The sequence below is a fragment of the Tribolium castaneum genome, chromosome 6 (genome assembly GCF_031307605.1).
Source record: "Tribolium castaneum strain GA2 chromosome 6, icTriCast1.1, whole genome shotgun sequence".
Lineage (NCBI taxonomy): Eukaryota > Metazoa > Arthropoda > Insecta > Coleoptera > Tenebrionidae > Tribolium > Tribolium castaneum.
Window position 1 is genome coordinate 9,522,891 of NC_087399.1, and position 26,674 is coordinate 9,549,564.

At 28.6% G+C, this 26,674-nt stretch overlaps 1 protein-coding gene across 1 annotated transcript in view; it reads left to right on the forward strand.

The window, feature by feature from the left end:
* Nucleotides 1–26,674, forward strand: part of Pym (Partner of Y14 and Mago) — a 442,733-nt gene that overhangs the window by 208,030 nt on the left and 208,029 nt on the right. The gene's annotated exons all lie outside the window — the stretch shown is intronic.

Sequence of the window (26,674 nt, forward strand, 5' to 3'; positions counted from 1 at the left end):
TAATAGTGTTGTTAATTTGTGTTTTTTTGTTGTTATTCTATACTATTTTGTGTTTTTTTCTTGTTGTTAGTTTGAATTTTTTTGCTGTTCTGTTGTATCCTTTTGCCATTCTTTATCATTTTAGCATTTTTTGCAGTGCAATGCAATTTTTAAAGAGGAAAATCTGTTCTTTTCTTTAAATCACACAGTTCTTGTCCTCGTCCGGTTTTGAGTTTATTTACTCTCGAAAGAGACAGCGTTTTCACTTTGGAAGTAACACTGGAATGTCTTGTAGTCAATTTATACGAAATTTTTAAGTTGATGACTTTTACTGTTGTAGCAAAAATAAAATTTCTGAAACGTATGTTGGGTTGTCTTAAAAGTAGATCATTTGTTGACCACTTATTTTATAATAATTTCACTCATTTAAAAAATGTGCCAAAATTTTTTTTACATCAAATTTTGTGATAATACTCTTCCAAACCGTTAAGAGTTTGTTCAGAATGGCATCATTCAAAACGAAAAAAAAAACAATAATTACGGCTGCTAAAAAATAAAGATCAAGTACTGAACGTCTAAACGTCTATCAACATACAAGAGTAAGTCTGACACTTTTGAATCACCCTCTATAATAATTAGACCATGAGTAACTTATTCGGAAATTGAATCTGACGATTGTAAAATACCTTTAAGACTTGCAATTTTTACTAAAATTATAAAGAAAAAACTAGTGTATAATTTATTGGGGCACTAGCTACTCGTTTGAAGATGTAAATCTCGGTGATTACATCATATAAACCAAACCAGCATCATTTCAATTAAACCTCTTACGTATTTTCTTGCATCAATTTAAAAAAAACCTTTTAAATGAGAGCAGCTTCCTTTAAAGTTTTTCAAGTTGTTTCATCTTTTCAATCAGTGAATGAATAAGTACACCATGAGTGGCAAACATTGCATGTTTCACACGGGTTTACGGCTGCATACGTTGGAAATTAGCCCTTTCGTGTTCATGTTAAATTCCACTTCCATTCTAGTCCACTTGTGTGGTATTTTCATTGTAAACTGAGACATTTCAATGCGATTTGTCACCCTCACATAATGACAAAGCCAAAGTAACTCATTTCAAACGGTAATTTTGCATAACTTCGACTACTTTTTTCAAATAAAGGATAAAAAATAGGTTAATTGAACGTTAACAAATTTAACACCAGTTTTTCCTGTTTCCAGCATAGATAAGAATATTTTGTTATTATTAAATATGCCTAGTTTATTTATCAAGTTATTTAACAATATTTTTGCAATTTTTCAAAAACGCGTTGAACTAAACACAATAAGCGATAACAGGCCTCAATTGAATAGAATTAAAATAATTTTGATCAATTAATTAGAGAAATCAAAGATACTAAATATCCTAAGAATAAAAAAAATCAGCAAAAATGTTTTTTTATATAATTTTAGGTTGAACTAAAATTAAAATATTCTTAAGGCCATTAAGACCTAACTGCACTAGTTCGGATTATGGATAACGCTTAACAAAGCGAGGCTTACAGATGTAAGTGAAGTTTAAAAAAATGGAGCTGCATATAAAAGTATATATTTATGGTTTAGACAGAAATGCAATCGTAATAATTTCAAACCAAAACTTCAATTTCGAAGACGAGAAGCATTGCCCGAGAATTTTCATCTTGAGCTACTATCTATTTACATCGCAACATTTTGAATAGGTGAAGTTGAGAATGGGATAAATTAAATGCACTACGCAACAATTTGAAACAATACGCTACAAAATTATCTAAAAAACAGTGTGATCGAAGACGCTCAAAAGTCCACACCAGTTTTAAAGTAACAAAATAAAAGAAGCAATTACACATTATTTAGAATTCGAGTAGAAAAAAAAGAAGTTAATGTTGGAAGAATTCAAATTTATTAAAAACTTTTTGAAATTGATATACAATTGAAAGAATTAAGTTGAGTTAAGTTGAAAAGTCAGTTCAGAGCTGCTATAGACGTTTATTTAATTAACTGATAAATCGTGCTTTTGTGTTCAACAATATTATTTAACAAAAAAATAGTAAAAAGCATTAAACAATTAAAGATTCATAATTTAGGACGATAATTATTATTTCGAAGTTCAATAACTTTATTGTTATGTGGTACTGCAAAAATTTAACCATTTTCTGTTTTTATCTCATCTTCATCTCTCATGCTATCATCCAATCCAGGTTCTCTTGTGCTTTCATCTCTATTTTTAGCAATATTACATAAAAATTGCTGTTGCAATAATTACTACCAAAATATTCTCAATTTTTAAGCGGCAGCAAGAACGAGAAATTATAAATAATTCTGATGGAGTTATTATCATGTACAATTAAATGACAACCCACATATTTATATTTCAGGTAATATAAAAATAATAAAAAAATATATAAATTAAAAAAAAATATTGACAATTTACCATAATGGCATATTTTTTGTTCATGACTTATTTTACAAACTGCAATTGTTTTTTATATTTTTTTAAATTAGCATAAAAACATTTAATAATATGACCTGTTAATCTATATAATATACTTAATTAATAAACTATGAATGTCTAAATAAACCAGAAAAAAATTACAAATCAAACACTAACTGAATGATTGTAATCTATTTTACTGAAAAGTTTTACATCTGTAATTTGTGATAAAGGTCCGATTTTAAGATTTCTAATTAGAAAGTATCACAAAAAATTTAAAATTCTGAGATTTCGAGCTCGTAAAGTCGTAAATGTTTTTTCAAATTTTTGTTCTATTTTTTGTTTCAGTTTTAGGTTTTCTCTCATTTTACATAATTTTTATTAGGTATTCGATTTTATAGACTTTTTTGTTCGTTTCGCATTATAGTAAATCACAAAATTCAATCAACTTCAACATCATATATCTAAAAGATTGCGAGTGTTCAATTAATAAGATAATAAAATTAAATACCTAAACCCGAAATAAAAAATTAAATCAGTCAAACACAATTAAATTAAAAGTCAAACAATTCGAACCGAAAAAAGTGCATTCAATATCCATACAAGTAAAAAAAAAAAACAAAAAAAAAGCAAGACATAGAAAGTTATAAAAGTATTATTTAAAAAGTTTTATCTTTCTGTTCTTGTTTATGTTATACGAGTAAATGATTGTTTTTTGTTAATTTTTTTGTGTTTAAAAGTCATTCTAAATGATTTTATACCAATTATACAAAAAATATATAAATACCAAGTGCCGCTTTTAATAAATAAATAAGTCAAGAACAATAAGAGAGACTTTTATGTTTAATTGTCAATATTTTTGTTTTATTATTTTTCTTATTTTAATTAAATGTTTTTGAAACATTTTTTGTTATAAAGACAAAAATGGGTACTTTTCGAAACAGTAAACAAAAATGTCGGTTGTCATGTAAAAATGATGTCAGAACCAAAAACAAATGACGTCATAAATATCATTACGGTGTCAAAATGTAGCATTAAAAAATTAAGTCGACCTGTTCAAGCATTTTTTTTAAATGACGAATAACGAAATTATTAATTTTGTGCGTTTCTTTTAGTTCAGTCGGTATACACTGCAAAAAAGTAATTCTATGTTGGCAAACCTTAGAATTAGTGTTTTTACTATACAATGCCGAAGATGTATTTAATTTTATTTCATTAAAAATGTTTTTTGAAGGAATCTAACTAATTTTTTCACTATAACATAATTTCTTATTAATCCGTTTTCAAATTGTGCATTTAAAATTTTAAACGGCTTGTTTGATGTTAAGCGCTAGGCAACTAAGGTACGGTTTAGTTTAAACCAAGCTTTAGACAATTATAAGCTGCACTTATTTATTACTGTGCAGTTTAATTGACACACTTAAGCGGAGCTTATATTTTAACATATTTGCTGCCAAGGCAAATTTTGCAAAATTGTTTCTTATTCCAACGCTCACTTTACATTTGTAGAACTATTTTTCGAAGGTGGATGTAAGTTTAAGTATGATTAAGGGCACGCCAAAACAGACACATTAGCGGACACATCTAAAGGAGCGGACACATGCGTTTTTTTATGTATGTAATATTGTGTCCGCTTGGCGCAGTACTACATTATATCGATAATGCTTTATCAAGTTAACACGCCAAAGCGGACACTCCAGGCGGTCACTTGATTTTACAAGCAAAGAAGAGCTCCAGCGCCAAACTATAACTAAGATATGATTCATAGTATGCCACAGCGGACAATAGTGTGTGATATTAGGAAAAAATATATGTTTGCTTGGTGTAAAGAGGCAAACTATCTGGCGGACACCGGTGTCCGCTGTAGCGCAACAAAAGTACTGAGCGGACACCAGTGTCCGCTGTGGCGCAATGAAAGTACTGAGCGGACATCGGTTAAGCCACACCGGTGCAGTTAGGTCTAAGTGATACCAAGATAACGTGTTCGACTTTGGATGAATTTAGTGTTGTTTCTGTAGGTGGAGAGAAATTTTGCAAAAATTCATTAATGTAGTGCTTGTCTTGTGTCGAATTCCGCCGTGAAAAGTGTTGATCCGGCCGTTCTCATTTAAATTAATGCAACAATAAGGAAAAACAGGCGTTCGCCCCGTTCTAATTAATTTTTTACGGTAAGACGAAGACTTGTGACAGCTCAAACAGTTCCTCTCTTAGTTTAATAATTAAAGCCTTTTGTTCGGGCGTAAGATTTGAAAGGGTTTAGTGTAAAGCTTCAGACTAGGTAAAGACGGTGAAGGCTCAGGTAAAACGAAGGACACAAGTTTTAGTCCATACACATACACACACACTAAAACACTCGTTAAGGATTAATATCATAATGCTTGTTTCTGGACGGAGTTTATTTAATACAGCTTGCGCCCGTAGTCATGGCTACTTAACTCATCTGAAACTTATATAAATAATAATCCTTCTCCCCATCGTGGTTCGAACGTGAATTAATGAATAGAAAATGAAAAGGGAAAACAAGAATTTAACCCGGCGATGCCGCAACGCCGTATAACAATGCAAATTCGGGCGCTGTGTTATCTAGAATTAATATTACATTTCCGGCATCAGTCGCTCAAAAAATTAACAGCAACTAAACTATGTTCGTTTTTATTTTAGTAAATATTCATTACTGGGTAAAACCCACAGCATAAAAAAGAAACTTTGTGCATGAATATCAGCTTCTTTATTACAAACTTCACTGTTCCCCTTAATAATAATTAACCTCAGGCTGGAATGTCGAGGGCGGTGGGTTGAGATATTTAAAAAAAGACGATAACACGGTCTTCGTTTCGGAGCTATTCGTGTTATGTTGGAAACGCGCACAAAATTATATAAGAAAAAACGATAATATCGTAGACAGATATTAATGGGAATTCTTTATGATATTAGTAATGATAGCAATTTGTAACGCGATTTCTGCCCTTGTCTCACCATCTTATTGAACAGATTAGCAAATAAATCATTAACTGGGAGATAAGACGAGGAAATAACTATTGCAATCATTTATTCAGGTCGAGTGTTAAGCTCAACATTTGCATACTCGTCTTTAATTGATCAGAAAAATAAAATAAATTAAAATTTTATCTTTTGTTTCTTTCAAATTGTTGATCCAAAAGTCTTTAATTTTATCTAATAAAGTAAAATACAATGAAACTGAAAATTCAGTTTCTTTATACAAACAAGTTCAGCACACAAATAAATGTTGCAATAACTTTAACAATAACAACAATCCTTTATTAAGAAAACAAAAAACAAAAAAAATTGATATCATGAAAAACTAAATATATGAAGAAAATGAAATTGTATCGTAATGAGGAAAATCAAAAATTAACTAAATTTTTGTCGAGTTTGCAAATATTTTTAGGGAGTAAAAAAACTATAAATTTCTAAAGCTGTAAGTATTGTAAGTACACTAAAAATTTAATACAAATTGTATTGTACTGAATTCAAAAATAGTTATAAATTTTACTCAGCAGTGTTGCAGTTAATTAGAATTGCTGAAAGCGCAAAAATACCTCAGCTGCAAAGTCAGCTTAAAGTTGTGCGCTGTTAAAGAAGTTAAAACAAGTCATCTAGTTTTATCCGAACCTTAGTAGTTTTTGAGAAATATAAGGTACGATCTCCAACGTTTATAAGGCTAAAAATCGGTTGTTTGTTCGAGAAAAAAAGTTTCAATTTTCTTTTAATATATTTGTTATGTGGGTTGTGGCTGTTTTTACTAATTATAATTCAATTTAGCGAAAGTACTGTTATAGATTTTTAAAAACTAACTCCAGAAATTATAGTTCTTTACATTTTTTCTTGGCAAAGTTGAATTTGAGTTAATTCATCGACCAAAAGCAAGGCAAGTTGAGTTGTTTTGAATTCTTTTGAGTTCTACTTTTACTTTTTACTTTCACTTTTTTAAAATAAATGCAGAATTACTAAATTTATCCGTATTCACACTTATTTTTCAGCAGTTTTTTTCAAATGCTTTGTCTAGCATTATGGTCTATTCAATTTTTCTGATATGAATTCTATTATTACCACATTACAAGAAACCTGATTTTATTAAACTTTCCTAACATGCAATTTTTAAGTTTTTTTTTAATATCGAATTAAATTTGTTGTGTTAAGAACGGAAATATTTAACACCCTTCTTTTCTAAATTTTTTAAATAAATTGTATCCTGCATCCTGCAGACGTGTTTAACATTTTAAATTTAAAATAATAACATGTTTTTTAATTTTTTATTAGTATTTCGTTTAAAAGCATTACATCAATTTTTTTGAATTCTATAATTATTTTATTTTACATCTAAGTGTATATCTAAAAATTTTTTGTTTCTTATGCTTCCAATATTTTAGCTTTTTAGATTCTTGATTTACCAACAGTATTTCATATTATTAATTTACTCAATTTTTCAGTTTTCTGTGGTTTTACTTTTAATGTTCTTACATTGCAGTTTCATAGTTTTTTAATTAACACTCTTTCAGTCAGTTAGTATGCAGAATTCTAATCTTACTGTTTTTTAGTTTTTTTATGTTTCAGGTTTTAAGTTTTTTAGCTTTTTAGTCTTTTAATGTATTAATTTTTTTATTAAGGATCTAATGTTTCAATTTATTAATGTTTTTCTTTTCCATTTCTTAAATACATTCAGTTTTTTATTTCTTCCGAATTTTAGTCTCAATATTTTTTTAGTTTTCTGTATTTTCAGTTAAAGTTTCTTTGTCAGCATTTGAACTTGTAATTTTTAAAAGTATGCTTACTTTAATTCTACAGGGTGATTCAAAAGTGTAGGAGAAACTCTCGTGTGGTTATATACTGATAAAGGGCATTCAGTTAAGCACAAAAATGAAGTCAAATGTTTTCAAGCAACCTTTTTTTATATATTTTTTAATTAGTTTTTTTAGCAACGGTATCAAATGTTTCTCTTATTTATTTTCTAGGAAGTTGAATTTAATTTATTGTCGAAGTTTTTAAATTGTTTTCAACATTATTAGACATTAATTGTTTTTTTTTTAACAAGTGTTTGTTCAATGTTGCAAGAACTGTCGTTTCCGCTAACTAAAGTCAAAAAATATAATCCGAAGCATTAAAAAGTTAACTTAAAAATTTAACTTTGAAGAAGCTATATCTTGTGAAAAAAGACTCAAACAGTTTTTGTCATTAGAACTTTTAATTCATTTTGATGTCGAGAGATTGTATGTTTTTTTTAATCACCCTGTATATTAAATTATTTTTATATTTTAAACAATCTTTGTACTTTATAAGTACAATAATAATGTATAATCCTTAATTTATGAATAAAAATTAATTTACGTAAAAGTGTCAAAATTGCAGTTTTCGCAAAGTATTAAATTTTTGATTTTAAAAATTTACTTATTTTAATTATTGTAATTGTAATTATTAATTTTTCCAAACCGACAGTGTAGATTTTAATCAGTTGTGTCAAAACCCTACATTTCTAAGATTCTTACCTCTGTGGAATAAATAAAAAAAGGGTTTTTGTCAAAAAAATCAAATTATTTTAAAAACTGTAGAAATTCGTTTATTTTACTCGCATGTAAGGCGAAATATCTGTACTGTGATAAAGATCTGCTCTGAAACCAGTTTACTGGTGTCTCATTTGTTTCAGGAACGAGTATTTGATCAATAAAAATACCCTACTTGTTTACGTACAAGACGATTGAAGCATTTGTCATTGAATATCAGACGTTCAAAAGTGAATAAAAAAATAGTTTTATATTGTGTAAATTTCGGCCAAACCATCTATAATTTCGCTGTTTTCTAAGAAAATCTCAATTTTTTATTACGCTTGGGTTCAAAAATAGTATTATTTAGGGACACATTTGTAAAATGTATCCACGAAGCATACGTAAAAGAAGTGAAAGTCTGGGAAAATGTTGATTGAAGCCGTATGTGTTGGATGCAAACGTCTAATCAGTTGTGGTATAAATAGCCATTATTTGTGTTGCTTTTTTGCGAAATTTATGGTCCATTGTGCGCAAAATCTTCTAATCACACGGTGTAACGCTGACGGTTTTATTGACGCAGCCTTGGGCCAGTAATTACAAAGATCCAGTTGGGCATGAATCGAGCCGAAGCAATAAAATCAAAAACGACAGATGGAATGAACCGAAACTTTCAATAGGACTCGAATTTTTTCACCACACATCACCGTCCAAATGGGGCGCGTTTAAGCGCGAATTAGTCAAAGTGTGGATAATCACGTCGAAAATTGTCAAATTACAAACTTTCACGCCGGAAATTACAACGCCCATAGACACGCGAAGAAAATTCGGGAGTTTTCCCGAAAGAAAACGCGTGTGTATAGTTGGGATAATATGACATAGTGCTCTCAGGTGGGCCTACGGTCTGGTATAATATGGCATGTCGTTGGCACTCCAGTGCGCCCTTACATCCTGTTAATGGGAATATATGCATTAAGTTTTCAGGACCTCTCCCTAAATTTATAATGACTAAATCCAACAACTTTGTAAAAGCCAACTTTAAATTGCTCCAGACATGCACTGGTTTTACCATTATTATCGCAGCTCGAGGACAGACTGCGGCTCTAATATCACAATACAAGCAATTAACGCGGTTTGATTCGGACGGTTTCATCCCCAGCCATTGTCAACATTGGGCCCTCTTTGCATCCTCAATATTTGCACACACGAAACCACAATTTTTACACTTTCGAGTGCTTTAAATTACTGCCCGGCATCACTACTTTTATTTCACTTGATTATATTTACTTTAGAAAAATGGAACGCACGCTTTAAACCAAATCTCCAATTAAATGGATTTCGGGTAAAGAGATGATCAGCAGTAGGAATTAACAAACTCTACCAGAGCCGGACTGCTCCACACAGTGGGGCGAAAACATGTTACACTGAAATGAGAAACACGGAGACGAAATCAGTTCTTGCAATCCTAGTGAGTTAGTAAAGCACATTATGGACCCTTAAATTAACAATTTAATAATTTGTAAACAAAATTAAATAAATAAATAAGTAAATTCAAAAATTAGTTTTTAAATATACGTGCAGATCTGACATGGGTTACAGTACAAACTTAAGTATATTTTCTTTAAATAAAATACCCTATATTTTTTCATTCTTGCACATGGCGTTTTAACCTTAACTTTTTTTATGAACAATTCTGATCAGTTTCATAAATCATTTAATTTTTCTGGTGAAAACAGTGTTCTTTATTACACAAAAAATGAAAATACTAGAGAAATAAGTATTTCACCGCTTAAATAAAACAAGAAAGTTTAAACTTAAACCTGTACTAATTCTTTAGCCATTGCAATTAGAAACGTCAAAAAATTCTATAGAGGTTATTACATTTTTTCTAAAAAACATAAAGTTTCAAATATCTAAATTTAATAGGCAAAAAGTTATTTGCCTTACATATAATTACATCATATTATATGTTGAGTTATTTTATTGTAATAAATTATAGTACATAGGCGTAACATGAAACTTATTATTAGCTGAACACACAAACAGTTAAAAAATATACAGCGTTAGACAAAAGTATGGAACAAAGCATTTTGTGCCTAAACATTGTTGCTTCCGAAAAAATTAATTAGTACATCATAAACTACTTTAAAAATGTGATTATTTTTTAAGAATACATTTTTTCGATTTTTTTTTATTGAGTTATTAATTTTTTTTTATTTTCAAGTGGCACCCTACTACGGCGATTTTTTTGGTAAAAGATTATGCTTTAACAATTACTTCTAATTCAATAATTTTGTTTGTGGACCAATGTTTTTTTTTTAATAAATTATTAAAGTTGCGTTCCGAGCTCATTATACGGTTTTCCGAACATTCATATATACAACTACTTCGGCCAAGTCAAAAAACTTTTGTAACGAGCTCGGAATGCAACTTTAATAATTTATTTTCAGAGAACCACTGGTTTAAATACAATATTACTAAATTAAAAGTAATTTCTAGTGCATAGTCTTTCACCAAAAAAAAGCCGTGGTGGAGTGTCATGTGAAAAAATAACTCGAAAACTAAAAAAAATTTCGAAAAATTATATTCTTGAAAAATGATCACATTTTTAAATTACTTGATGATGGACTAGATGTTTTTTTCGTAAGGCACATAGTTTAGGTACAAAACGCTTGATTCTATACTTTTACCCAACGCTATATAAATTAGAAAAGCACAATAACTTACAAATTGTAAGTATTAATAATACGGGTGCGAAAACACAATCCGAAAATTGTGTTATTCAAATTTTTTTGTTGGAACATTTTAATTTAAAACAAGTTGCTATGGAAAGCGTGTTTTAAAATATTGAAAACATTAATTTAAAACACGTTGCTATGGGAAGCGTGTTTTAAAATAGTGAAAACAGGTTGCTATGGGAGACGTGTTTAAAAATAATGTTAAAAATAAAGGTGTTTTTTGTTGGTAACAGTTTAAGCTTTCTACCTAAATCCTAGAATATAAACACGATTTTAAAACACGTTTCCGATAGAACGCTTAAAGTTCAAGGATGTCCATGTATGCAACTCGCATACGCTCGTTGCATAACGACAGCCCTCAAACTTTAAACTTGTGTTTTCGCACTCGTATTATCGTATTAATAATTATTTATATGCAAAAACAACAAATAGGATCTTCGTTTTGAAAATGTTAAATTACTCAACTTTAAAAAAAATTATACAGTTTTTTATTTCTTGACTGCAACTCTTCAAAAAATGTTGAGCATTTAAGGTTTATGCAAATATTAAAGCACAGATTTTCTTTTTTTAAACTCACTCAAAAATGAAAAACACCAGTATAAAAATCTACATCAAAGAATACAAAAAATATAAGGTTGAGAAGCAGAGAGTTTGTAAAGACGTGAACAAAATAAAATATACCATTTTCTTTTCGTTGGTGTAACTTAACTTCACATAAATGGGAATTAAGTACGTAAAAAAATTTATCCAAACCCAAGATTTTTATTTATTGTTCCTTGCTGTTTGTACTTTTTTTAAAATATTGAAGAAGAAACTTTTAGTGATTTTGATAAAATTGCTAATGTGAACCATAATCGCTTTGACTAGTTTAGATTTTTTTATAAATTGTCAATTGTTAACAGCAACGTCCACTTTAACCTCTAAAAATTCGTCAAAAAATGCAATGTAAACGAAATTTTGGTTTTTTGAGTGTTTTATTCTCAAGATTAGATGGTCTTAGTAGGTGTTTCTTTAGGGAATCAAATTCGGTGTTATCTCCGGCAACAAATATCATACAAAATTTGTACTTTTTTATATTCTTTTTAATGTGAAGTTACTTGTTTCTATGGCTGTTTTTGCTAATTTTAGCCTAATTTCTTTAAGGAAATGTAATAGGTTTTGAAGAACTGACATCAAACATTACATTTCTTTACAATTTTCGTTGTTGAAGTCTAAGGTAGCTACGAAAATTTATTCTCCTAATAAAAGACCATATAATTCAGTAACTATAAACATGCATAGGAGAAGTTGAGCTATAGTGACATTTTGAGCTTTACTATTATTACTGAATTATGTAGAATCTTCAAATTCACAAAAATATAGTACTAATTTATTTAGATATTTTAACATTAAAATTTAATGGTGAATAATGGACTATAACAACTCGATAGATTATTTATTCTCTACAGTCTTTCTACTGAATAATTACTAGTCAAAAAGAAAGTAGTAACACTGAAAGGAGTACCGCATCAAATTTTAATTTTTCTTTGAGTAACAGATTATGTTGCATTATTTTATTATTTATTTATTTATTATTTATTATTATTTTATTGATTGTAGAAATTTAGTTATAATAATATTTTATTTTATGTATTGAAAAGTCAAAATGTACTTTTTGATGATTTTAATGGTTTTAGAATACATAAAAAGTCGAATTTCTCGCTACTTAATCAATGCCTATATTCACTTCAACGTGTTTTTTTTCGTAAAGCTTTTGTATGTAGGAATAGTAGGAGAAACAGCCAGTTTTAATCAAACAATTTGCGAAAAATGATCTAAAAATCTACAGAGTGTTTCACGTAATTTTACGAGACCTGCGCCTGTAAAATGCTATCAACAATACATTTTCCAATACGAACTCGATAAATTTTTTTTAAAAATTTGATAATCTTTCCTAGGTAGTTTACTCCTTCAAAAAATGCAAAGTTTTTATTGTTGGGGATTATGTCAGATATATTAGAATTATATTCATTCCACCTCGCGATAGAACACATAAATTTAAGACTATTAATAAAACAGTGGTTAGTTTAACAACTTCTGCCATGGGTTTCCAAGTATTAAATAATTAAATGTGTTTTTTGTGCCTAGTTTTTTGTGACATTTTTGTATTTAGGCGCAGGACTCGTAAAGTTGTGTGAAACACTTTGTATATTATGTACTCATAATATTTTACACTTTCTGCTTTAAGTAAACAGTTTATCTAATGTTTTGAGCCGATGTCGTGCTTTGGTCCTTTCAAGGTGCCTGCGTCGTTAATTTGAATAGCGCCAGCAAAAAACACTCGCTCATACTTAATTCATAAACATGTTCGTTGATCTCTCCTCCATCTCGTCCATTAAAACCAATTATTGGCTTGTGTTTCCGTTCAGACACTTGTTGATTTTTTGTGTATCTGTATTTTGCGGAAAACAGCGTTTTATTATCATCCCCCAGTGATAATCCCCAAGTGTTATTTTTCGGCACGCATTACAACTAAAGCATCGAGGGATTATTATGGAAAAATGAATGCGACGTCTCGTTTCGGTAAACAGGTGTTAAGTGGCGCCCTATTGTGCGGCTTAATGGATCAGGGAGCACACCTCAAGGAGCGGCCCATGTCCCTCCACTGTTCTTTCTTTCAATAAATTTATTCGACGAGTCATTTGCTGGCGTCCAGAGTAATGCATTGCCGGAATTCAGCGGTGTCTCACTGTCCTCTCACCGACTACACGGTTCTGCACTCGAACGCTGCCATTACTCTTCACTCTTTAGATGACAAAAGATGTCTCCATTATGAGCTCCCGGCGCGACAAACGCGCCCAAATCGCGAAAATATGCAACGTATTACAACTTATAAGCTCACCATTGCACTCAAAATAATAATATCAACGCTCAAAAGGAGTTTTTTCTCTTATATCTCGAAAACGGAAAGTGCCACGATCAAAGTAGTTAAATAGGATCAAAGTTTATAAAATTTTCTACAAGACGATGTTTTCAATCTATTCGTAGCTCAATTAGTTTTTGAGATATCCGTCGACAATATCACACTTTGGACCGAGTTTGCTTAAATCTTAAATTTATAGTAAAAATATGTGTAGAAGAAGGTGCCAGGCGTTAAATTTTTTTATGAAATAACTATTATAATAGGCCCATCTAAACCCCACATTAGAAGTAGTAGTCATCCGAAAAAAGCCACGGTTTATGTGTGGCTCACTATTTTAAGCATTTTTTTTCTAAACTATCGTAAATGTAATGTAGTTTTTCGGCATATAATCTTGTTATAATACCATTTGTTTTAACACTTTTGACTAAATTTTTAGTCATTATAACAAAGGGAAGAAGCTAATCTCCACACGCAAACTGTGGTGAACTAACCCATACAACCATAATCCCGTCTATTTAATAAAAATGCTTGACGACACTTCTTATTATACCAGAAGTAGAAAACTATGTTTTTATTGCATTTTTTAATTATTTGGGTTATTTTATAAAAGATTGTATCAGCTTTCCCTACACCAACATTCAACAAAATTTATTTTTTAAATATCTATGGTTTTTGTTAAAAATTTTTGCATTTTAAAAATTAAAAACTCTGCGATTTTTAAAAACCTTAAAAGCGTTGTTGGTTTATTTGAAAGAGAGGGTTTACATCTGTTCTTTTCAAGGTTCTAAAAAAAGTAAGCAAACACTAAATTTTTGACAGTAAGTTTGCAGAATTTCAAATTTTAATAACTCAAAATTTCACGCTACAATTTTAATTTTACTAATTAGTGGCAAAAAATTTAATTCTGCATTGATCTGTATTAACATTTTCTATACTTATGTTTAATAGTTTTCAAGTTATTGAAAGTTTTTGTTGGCATTGAAAAATTCATTAGCCATAGCTCTTTTCGCATACCTAGGTTGCAATAGAATCGTCAGTAAAATATAAAAATTTATAGTTTTTTAAATCTAAATTTAATAAATTTATATTATGTTTTAATGAAAAGGAAAGCAAAAATTGGACAGAACTTATTGTTTATTTAATAAAAAAATAAAAAAAATATATAATTTACATAAACTCTTTATAAATTAAAAATTGGGGCATTCAATTTCAAAAAATTGACTTTTAAGTTACAAGTATGTAGCAGAAAAGTGGTCCAAACTTAACCGTAAGATTTTGAAGTTTGTAAACTTTCTTTAATGTTAAACACACGACTGAAGAAAAAAATATAGGCTTTCTCTTTTGATTGTCCAAATGCAATTTTGATATCTCTAAAAATGGCACAGTTACCGATTTTTTAAATAAAAAGTGCAAGTCCAAAATTAAAAAAATAAACTAAAAAATTTAAAAACTGATAACTATGGGTATACGAAGTGGTTTCTATTGAAATAACTAGCGTAATTCCAAACTTTTTTCATTTGAAATAAAAAAGTTTAAATCGATTTACGGTATAACCCAAAGTGCCGTGATGTTAAAAATATTGTAATTAAATTACAAAAGCTAACAGGTTTTGCCTGTGATTTTCAGAGAAATATAATTATCAGAACTTCCAATACTTTAAATAAACACAAAGTATAGCAATTTAATCATTTCTAAGAACAAAACGAAAACAAAAAACGAAATGATGTAAACTTTTTTATTGCAAAAAATAGATTGATAAATTAATTGGCACATCTACAACTCTAGTTATAACAACTTATAATGATTACCTGAAATATTAATACTGAAACTGAAAACTGAAATTGAAAAAATTAGATAAGTTTGTAAAAACTTATAAATGACATTAATAACTATTTTTTTAATGTAATTTACCAATAAAGAAATTGAATGGCAAGTTATGTATAAGGACATATTATTGTATTTTTATTCAAAATTAATTTTTGATTGGATTGGAAATAGAATATGAAGAAATAGTGTGTGACCTAATATTAAAGATATACAATACTAATTTTTTTGGAGTTTTGGAATTGTGAGTTGTTTAGATGTTAAATAAAAAAACACAATTCTGTGTCAAAATTCGCGAATAATCACTGGAAAGATAAATCTTTGAGGCGTACAGTAATCACGAATTAGCACATTTCTGAATATTTTACGCAATTAAAAGAGAATAATATTTTGTTAATTTAGTACCCATTTTACGTTTATTTATTTACACTGTAATAAAAAATAAAATAAAAAACATAACTCTGCAAAAATACTTGTATACTAATCCACAGTTAAAATAAATCAATAGCAAACATGTTTTTAGTGCAGAACTATAATGTCGATATAGTTTTATGACTATTTTAGTGTTTTTTTTTTATAATATGAAAGACCTAGTTTCAGAGTGTGCAGTTTCCATTTTTCAAGAACATTAAGATCGATGGCGCTTCTGATGCAATTTTTATCACGAAACTTGGAAACCGTACAAATACCTAATTAATAATTAAAACAAAATGTTCAGCCTTCAAGGTATAGGTATTAAATACAAGTAAATTAAATTTGCAAAGCGAACAAAATTAGTTTGACATGTAAGCTGACGTCATATGTTTTTGTGAAGCTTTTTGTCGTTTTTTATTTTATTTACTTTTCTGTGGCAAATTAATAATCATAATAATAATATAATTAATTTTTAATAGACTTACAAACAAACTTTCCAACAAATTGTACAATTTTCAAGAACCTTTTGCAAATATGTAATCACAAACAAATCGAAATATTAAAGATCTAATACTTGAAACATTTATTAAAGATAAAAAACACAGATCTAAAGATTGTTGAAATATTGAAATTTAAGAAAAATATTGAAGAAAAAGTGTAAATACGATAAGAGATTTTCAAAATTATTTTGCTAAAACTTCAAACAGCTGTCAGAATTAAACAGAGTGAAATAAAGCTTAGCAAATAGATCCATGCAATAAGTTTAACATGTAGGTCAGAAACCAGAGAAAAAGAATTTAACAAAAATAGCTTCGGTTCGCAAAGATTGATCAATTGTTGCAAAGATTTTTTAATTACAATGATAAGAAACGATAGTTGTCGATATTTAGTGACTTTTCTGTCAGAATTAGACTTGAGAAAATTTAAATATAACTCAAAAAAATAGGTCTTAGATTAGGAAGATTTTAGGTATCTCAGTATTTCTTAGTTCCTCCATGTTTTGGATTCGGTTTTTAGATTTTTCAGTTTTTTTGTAGTTTCACTGTCCTATAATTATTTTTTTTCCTAACTTTTTAATATTCTACATTTTTTTATTTTCTTTTTCTTTATGTCACGTACTTGAACAGAATTTTAATCTCATTGTTATTTAGGTTTTTTGTTCCAGTTTTTTTATTTACTCAGTCTTTGGCTTTTCACTAGTATATTCTTTTTATTTAGAACATTAGTAATTAGTAATTTATTTTAGTTTTATACTTTTTTTTTAGTTTTAATAACATTGTTTTTAGTATTCCATTCTCACAGCTTTTAGTTTTTGTGTTTTAACTCAATAGTTGCTCAGTGTTAAAGTTACTTACTTAGAATATCAGTTTTCGAATTTTTAATTTTTTTTTTCAAGTGGAAATACTAATTTCATATAAATTTTTTCTTTTCATACTGAAAACTTACTAGCCCTTGTAAAACGTAGCTTCCAAATTTATTTTTGACACAATTTTTGTAGCATTTGGAAGCTAAGTTATTTATCGATTTTGTTGATTTAATCATGTACGTCTAGTTCTTCGCTTATCACTTAAATGAACTGAAATAGAAAAACTTTGGTAGAAAATATTGTGAGGCACGCGTTTAAAATGTAAAACCACGTAAATATTTTTCATGCGTGAGAGACTAGCCAGCATTTGTCGAATTCGTCGCCATCTCTCAGCATTTGCGTCCGCGTCCTTAAAAAAATTATGTAAATATGAGTTCTGAAATCGCATGATAAAATATTCGTGAACGCCTCCGGCTCGTATTTTAGTGTGTATGCGTATCGGCCGGTCGATGTATGCCGACTCCTATTTGGAACCTTCTCGTTTTAATAAATAAACAGCACTTACATCCCTTAAATATTTACTTGACATCACGTAATATTCCAGCGATTAAAAGTATTCAAATTTAAAGCTTTCAATTTGCAATTCATAAACGAGTTTAATTGCTTCGTTATATGACGATTTTGTCAACTTATATATATCTAGTTATTTATTTAAAGGGAGCGACATTAACGGCATGTCTTTTTACGCTCCAGGGCGTTTTGAAGGACTAACTAGCCCGGCGCTAATTCCAACTAAAATTGGAAAAGCTGGCAAGCGCCTGAATTAGTAATGATCGATGATGAAGTCGCATAAAACTAGATAGCACTCGCTGGAAATACACCTTTTTGCCACTCAAAATTAATTGCTCTACTCGCAATCAGAGCCGTATCTACGAATTTTTAAATTTCAAACACTTTTCTCATTCTTTTGGACAATATAGTTTAAATTTTAACAGTTTTTATCTTAAAACACTTTTCTCTTTCCTTTCAACAAAATTTATTAAGTTTTAACAATTGCTAAAAATGGTGGATGCGCCGGGATAGGGTACAGTGGCACTTTTAAATTTCTTTCTGTTTTGGTTTTGCCAAAAAAAGATTCAAATTGTTACTACAATCACTTTATAATCAGGAGCAGGTTTTATTTTGTGAACACTTGTTTTCAATGAACAGTGCGGAAATATTAGAACCACTAAATTAAGTAAATAGCCATGCCTTTAAAGGTTGATCCCAATAATGTAAAACGAGTTTTAAGAGTTTTAAATTTTATGAATCAAAATCTAAATAAAATTTTCTTGTGTTTAAAAGCAGTGGTTTGAATTTGAATGTAAGCAAATGTTCATCAATTTGCATTGTACTGCCTTAAAAATGCAATATTTCAATTACAATATGTGAATCACTGATGCTTTGCAGCCTTAACTAGGCTTTTGTTATTTGTTATTCATGTTTAGATTATTTTGGTTTTATTTATAAATTAAAACAATTTCGATATATACCGCAAAAAAATGAAGGAATTTTGTTGGCTGCCTGTAGACTAAACATATAACATTTTTTGTCAGTGTTTACTTATAAAATATTTGTTACTGTTTTACCTCCCTATCTCCAAAAATTATTTCGTTCAAGAAAATGATGCCATTAAGTCTCTGTGCATAGTATTGCTAATTTCTCAATACTAACCGAATTTTAGGAAACATCTTTAACTTGCAATTTTAAAGGCTTTTCTTAAAGTTATAAACTAGTAAAAACTGTTTTGTTAAAAATGTAAATATTTGACAATTTTTTTTTAATTCTTAAATTAACTACGTTTTAAACATCCTAAAGTTGTGTTTAACCGTTTTAATTGCAAATGGGTTGTTTTTTATTATTTTTTATTAGTATTTAATTTAAAAAAATAATACATCAGATTTTAGAATTTAATAGTTTTTTAATTTTAAATCTAGAAATTTTTTGTTTCTTAGACTCTTAATGTTTCAAACTCAGAATTTCACAGTTTTAAATTTCTCAGTAGCATTTTGTTTTTCATTTTTTTGTGGTTTTACTATCTTATAATTATTTTTTTTTTCAATTTCTTAATGTTATTACTTTGCAGTTATACAATTTTTTAATTTCTCACTTTTTAAGTCACTTAATTTATCAGAAGTGTAATATCACTGTGCTTTGGTTTTAGTTGAATTTCAGCTTTTCAGTTTCTAAGTTTTTAAATTTTTACTCTCTTAGATCCGGTTTAGAGAAAGCTTTGTTAAAATTTAATTCGCTGTTAAAAGTTAACGACAGAAATGGACCAATCAAATTGCTTCAATTTGGTCATTTGATCAGTTAATCACGTTTTTAATTTCGAATTAAATTAATGATACTTCTATAATCCGACCCCAGTTTTATAATTTTTTTAGTCACGTAGTTTTTCAAAATTTTAATCTTAGTTTTTTAGTTTTTTTTGTGTTTCAGCTTATTATTTTTTAGCGTTCAAGTTACTTTAGTTTTTGATTATTTTAATTTTCTTGTTTTTAACTGGAAATACTAGTTAGTTATATTGAATACTTACGAGCCTTTGATAAAACACTGAATTATTTTAGTCAAGCCACTTTAAATATTCTTACACTTTTTGGTTGAAACGTGTTTAAAATTTTCAAGCTATGTTTCAAGCCAAGAAAATAAAAAGTATGTCACTTTAAAAAATGACTTCAGTACCCATTTTGAAGACTTAGCAAATAGCGTAAATTTCAAATTGAAGGCCTGAGACTTGTTGAAGCTATTGAACTCGAAATAAAGTGTAAATTTTTCTAAAAGTTCTTCAAGAGTTGTGAAAAAATTAGTGACAGACTAAAGGCAAAGTGCACAAAAAATTCTGTATATAAAAATTTCCTGAAAATTGAATTGAAGTTACAGTGTACCTTTTCTAAAGGACATCTCTAAATAACGGACATCTTTTTACAGCGGACATTTTTATAAGAACGTAACAAAACTTATATTAAAATTTCCACCTCCCATTAGCGGACACTTCTCCACAACGGACAATTAAAGCTTTCCCATCGGAGTTTCTTGTTGAGAAGTTTTACTGTAATTAAATGAAAAAATATTAGTAAAACAGAAGTGCCTAATTTTAGTACTTTAGTACTAGGTATTTTAATAACGTTTTTGTTTTTTTTGCAATGGAATTTATTGCAAGAAATAAAAATATACCGCAAGTGATCAGATTTATAATTTCTTAATTTTTTATTTTAACATCTAAATAAAGTTTTTAACTTTTAAAAAGTCCGGTCTCTATGTCATTACCTAAGTGTAATCATCCCTCTCCTACAATACAAGAAAGTTAACAAACTTATACCGTTTGGTGAACACTTTTCACAATAATAAAATAAAGAAATTTTTGTAATTTATAGTTTTTGCCAAAACTGTTTTCGCCTCTTTTTGTTGATTTCTTATTAGTTTATTTTCTGTTTTTTTATTTAGTTGGTAGTTTCTCCAATTTTAGTTCTAGTAAGTTGCAATTTTCGTACATTTTATTTTTTCACAGAGTTATTTATTTCTTTAATTATTTTTGTTAAATTGGTTTAAATTGCAATTGCTAGACTTCGTCTCCCGAGATGGACTAACGACAATAAATAAAATTTTTGAATAAAATACTTTAAGTTTTAAATTTTTTAAAATTGGTGGATGCGCCGGGATAAAACGCAGTACCACATAGTTTTTGATTTTTTATTGTTTCAACAAAAGTTTAACAAATTTTTTTTATTTGTATCGGGCAAACAAAAAACAAATTGTTACTGTAAAACACCTTGCAATCAAGAACAAGTAATATCTGATGTTCCACAAGACTTAGTTTTGGGACCACTTCTATTTTTAATTTACAGCGCAGAAATAATAAAACCAGTAAATTATGTAAATAACGATGCTTTTAAAGATGACACGCAGCTATATTATCATTTTGATCCTAACGAAGTAAAACGAACTTGCTGCAGTTTTATTCCATCTAAAAGAATTGCTTTGAATTTAAACGCGAGCAAATGTTGATCAATTTCCGATTACAGAAAAAAACACAAATAAACTAAAAAATAAATCTCACAATAAGTGTGAAATAGTAGCTTTAGGAGAAAGTATTGTTTTAAAGTTTGTTTAAAAATGGTGGATGCGCCGGGATAGTGCACAGTCCATAAAAGTTGAGCTACATTTAAGTAATAATTTTAGTTTTGCAGAATTTCTGCTAGTTTTATGCTCGTTTGCTTGGCCCAAAAGTATCCGCCGTTATGAAATATTTAATTTATCTTCCATCAAGCACGCAAATGAGCACCGAACGGACACGGCTCCAATATTGACGTTGCAAACAACACAAACCTTGAAATATAAATGAGGCATCGGATGCAGAATTAAAGTATGGCCGGCTTGAATAGTAAAAACCGTTCGTTCGTAATGTGCATAAGTTATACTAGACGTGGCCCTAAGTTGATCGTGGAAGTTAAGCGGCTTATATCGTAAGTTTGCTGACAAGCAATTTATGTAAATTTCTGGAGAAAACCCTGTTCAAATTTAATTACAACATTACACTACTACTTAATAACTATTAAGAGGCTGCTGATACGTCGATTAGACTCGCGGAACTGAAACAAATCAACGAGTAATTAGCGGCAAACCTGGTCCCCGGTGACGGCCCAACATGCAAACTCCGTGTCATTTGTTTGGGATGCAAATGGCCAGTAAATGGTGCGGATGTGTTAATGAACGAAACCAGGAGTAATTAATATTAATATACAGGAGGTTCAATTAATTCAAATTAATCGACGCGGTCGACAATTCGGACTCCGACGAATCAATTTAAATGGTAAACAAGAAAGCAGCCGCGGGGATAATAACCATTAAGTGAGTCGACTTTGACAAGAAGTCAGCATCTCGGGGACTAGTCAGCATTATCAGGGGCATTATTGTGTAAAGTTGTTGCGCCGTCAGCGTTATTATTAACGAAAGTTTCAGTTAGGTAAGGGTCCGGACCTGGATATTAAATCCCAGCTCGTTGGGAGAGGCTCAACTGGGATTCTACAACGAGAAAAGTCGAATTTCCCGCCCTTAGCAAATTACATTCTTTAATGCACTTGTTTGATCGGTAGAGCTTTTACGACACTGGTTATAATAAAAGTGTTCGGCGTTTGAATGCCATCGAGACTCTAATAATAAAGATTATCATTCGACTCGGTTTACTTTGAAATGATCAGGTTTTAACCAGCTCGTAACGTTTTTTACCCTTATCTGCGTTTACAGATGGAAAGACACATTGATGCAAGTCGTATTTTTTTAATGTTTGTATCAGTTTTCGGTCGAGGAACCGTTTTGTTATGCTAACATGATCACAGAAATGAGATTAATTAGACAGCAGAGGTAAGAAGTGATATAGGTAAGCCCTGAATTTCTAAGCAGCAGTAAATTAAGGCAAACTGTTAATTATTAACAATATGTTTAGCTAAGTAGAAGTTTTCCAACGGATTTAACCCCATTTACAGTCTAGTTTCGAGATTCTGAATAAAAAACGTGCTATTTTCTCTTATATTACATTTTTATCACTTTAATATTTTTCCTGAATGTGATCTTTGTGTCGTTGCTGCCCGTAATTGAATTTCTGTCATTTCAACAAAACAACGTTATTACTACTACATGTCTCAAATCAAAAGGTTGGAATTTTCAACAGACATTAAATGATTTCTGGCATAGAAAGGTAAGCTTGGTAATAATGCTCTTAAAGCTAAGCTTGATGTGGTGGTTACCTATTAGAATATACAAAAATTAAAAAAAACAATTATTCACATTAAAAAAAATAAAAACAAGTTTAGTGCCATTGTGATGGAAAAAGTCAAAGTCTTCGAAAAAAAAATGTGACCAAACTTTTCTCAATTTTTCAAAAATATCTTTAATCCGAATAAATTATTGCGTGTAGTTCTCAGAAAAATCGATTTTTCGAATTTCCAAATTATTTTAGATTTTTTTAAATTAAAATTAATTAAAATAAAAATATACGCTTGAATTAATCGTCTTTTCACAAGTCTAGATTTAACGAATTAATTCTAGTTTTGTGTAACCATATTTTCAGTAAAAATAATCTGACTTATTAAACGTTATTGCAAATATCAGTTCTTATGGCTTTTAATATTAAGAACGATAATTATGAATAAATATTTATTAAATCAATCAAAAATATAAAATAATACTTTAATAATATATTATTATACAAGTTTAATAAGACGTTCTATTGTGGCACGAATGATTTTGGAGCACGACGAATAAGTGCCACAATTAAGTCTTATACAACGAGTGTAATACACTGTTTTTTTACTTTTTATTTTTATTTTTATTGTTCGTTTTTGTTTAGTTTAACTTATCAAAATCTGTTCAAACTATTTCTACTTAATTTTGTTATTTATTCGGGCTTTATCAATAAACGACTTGATGCTGTTGACAGATCACACAGTAAATCACAGTGACGACTGATGACTCCCAGCCCAGCACTACCAATATAACTCCTGAAAATTCACTAAAAGGAGTTGCACAAAAGTTCGCTTTGTGAAACTACTTTCAGTTTCAAAATGAACATTTTTTGAAACCAAAGCAGGAAAAATGCAAAATAGAATAACACAAACCACTAAATACAAAAAATACATATTAAATTATTTCATTTGTGGAAACAATAGTTGGTATACGATTAAATTTTTTGAACGAGTGAACAAACTAGAAATGTTTATCTAATTTGTTTTCAAATTGTTAATTATTTTACAGACGCAGGTCTCGTAAAACTTTGTGAAACAACTTGTAGTAATTATGCATCATCTTAATTCTATTTTTTTAGGAAGATTTTTTAAACAAAATTGGTTTTTGTCAGTTACATAGTAATTTTTTAAACCTTAAATATCTCAGGAATTAATAGAAAAAATTGAAAATTTCGAAGCAGGTCAATTTTTAGTGGCAGACTTTTAAAATTTGTAGTTTGATCCTTTTCGTGATAATGAGGTATTCAAAAATGAATGGTCTTTTTCAATCCTAGAATTAATTAATTAATTTTAGTTTTCATCAAATCTTCAATAAAAATAATGTAATTTAAAACAATTTTGTTCATCCGATTTTTTGGAGTTTTATTATGAATAATAATTTTCAAAAAAAAAAATAATAATAATACTAGAAAATATCAAAACGCGACTACACAGAGGAAGCAAAGATTAATTTACTTACCTGAACGGATTAGTAAAAAGTAGGATATATAATACAGTTATACAAAAACCGGGTTCTGATGTTAACGTAAATGTAATAAATAACAATGAATATACACAAAGTTAATATACAAAAGGCGCAATAACTTAGTGATACGTTGTTGTGTTCTATGATGTACAGTTTACGACAAAAATCTTAAAAAAAAAATTCAGATATATTTTAAAAAATCTAGATTTACAAAATTATTTTGTTACCTTCATTAATTTTTATTGTTTTTATGTTTCACGCTAAATACTCGTTTGCAAATACAATGACGAATAATTTTTTTAAATTTATTATCAGCCCCTACAGTTTTTTGAATTAAAAAAAATATAAACTAGCAAAAAACTAAAATTTGTAGATTTGCCAACACTTAATACCACTGTTATTTCCTAAAAAATTTTATCAGGAATAATTGATTTTTATTGTTTATCAAATTCTATTATGATAACAATTTTTAGACAACGTTGCCACATATCATTTCGTTATTTATCGATAACTTTACACGGATTTTTTCCAGTGTGTATTTCTACATTTCTTTACCACATAGCGTTGAGTTGAACAGCTTGTATAGTGTATAATAAATTTATACTCAATGAATTAAATAAATAAATAAATAATAAACAAATAAAGTCAATAATAATAATAATAATAATAATAATAATAATAATAATAACAATAATAACAATAATAATAATAATAATAATAATAATAATAATAATAATAATAATAATAATAATAATAATAATAATAATAATAATAATAATAATAATAATAATAATAACAAATCTTTCAATCGTTGCAACGCGTTGTATTAAAAATACTATTTTTTTTCATTGTTCAAATTAAAAAAGCTTTCTTTGAACCATAATTCAATATACATATTTGTTTTTTATGCTGCAAAAAGCTCAGGTTTTAAACTTTTTTATCTTTGCTTTTACACTGCAAAGTTTTTTTATTTCATCATCACTTAATAAATTCAAGGACATTCATAAATTCTATAGTCAGAAATAATTTCTACAGGGTGTCACAAAATTGACGAGCATCGTAAAAAATTATTTTAGTAATGCAAATATAGAAAAAAAATATTTAGAGCTTCCTCATAAAGATACACTGGTGTGAAGATCAGTTTATAAATTGCGTTTTCTTTAAATGTAGACTAAAAAATTTTGTGTTCATTGTTATTTATGGTGGAGATGATTGTGAAGAATCATAATGTAAAACAGATTCTTGAAAAATTAACTTTATTTTGAAGTTTAAAAATATTAAAATTTTTGTAATATTTTGTCTCATTTTTTTAAGAAAAATTACAACTTTTTGTAATTTTACTCCAAAATAAAACTAATTTTTTGAGAAATTGTTTCACCCTATTATTCTCCATAAATAAAAACAAACACTGAATTTTTCTGCCTACGTTTGAAGAAAACTCAATTCAATGTGCACCTGAAGTGTACCTTCAAACCAATAGTGAATATTTTTGTGGGAAGGCTCTTATTAATTTTTATTTTGCTTCTATATTGGACTAGTGAGGTGATTCTACACAGTGTTCTGAACTCAGAATTCGCCAATTTTGAGACACGCTGTACATTTATTCAGATTCCTGCGCAAAATTGTATTATTTTATTTCAAATCACATTCAAGAATATGCACATACAATAAAAAAGTACGTTTCTATGAAAAAATTGGAGTTTTGCAAAAAACTTTATTTGGGTTATAACTTATAACAAAGAAAAAAGACATAAGGATAAGCCTTCAGGGTCACCAGAAAAAAAATTGCAAAAATCTAATAAACTTTTTTATCCATAAATAAATAATTACTGAAAAAATTATAGGTTATACAGCGTGCTCAAAAACTGGCGGTGGTAGAGAACTGGTTACATATAAAGGTAAAAATAGTAAAAAAATTCTTTGTATTAAAGTTATTGATAAATAACGGATTTTAGATAAATGATACGTGGCAACGTTGTCTAACAGTCATGATTGCAATAGAATTTGAGCAACAATAAAAATAAATTATTTTTGAAACGGTTTCCTAGGAAATATTTCCCAGTGTTGGCACATCTACACATTATGATTTTTTGGATGAATTTTAACTTTTTTAAATTAAAAAAACTGCTAAAATCTTATAATAAATTTTAAAATAATTATTCATCGTTTTGTTACGGAACGATTACCTGGTATGAAACATATAAATATAAAAAAATAACGAAAACTAAAGAAGTTAACACAATAAGTTTGTAGCTCCAGATTTTTTAAAATATAACTTTAGGATTTTTTTCAACATTTTTCCCGTAATCT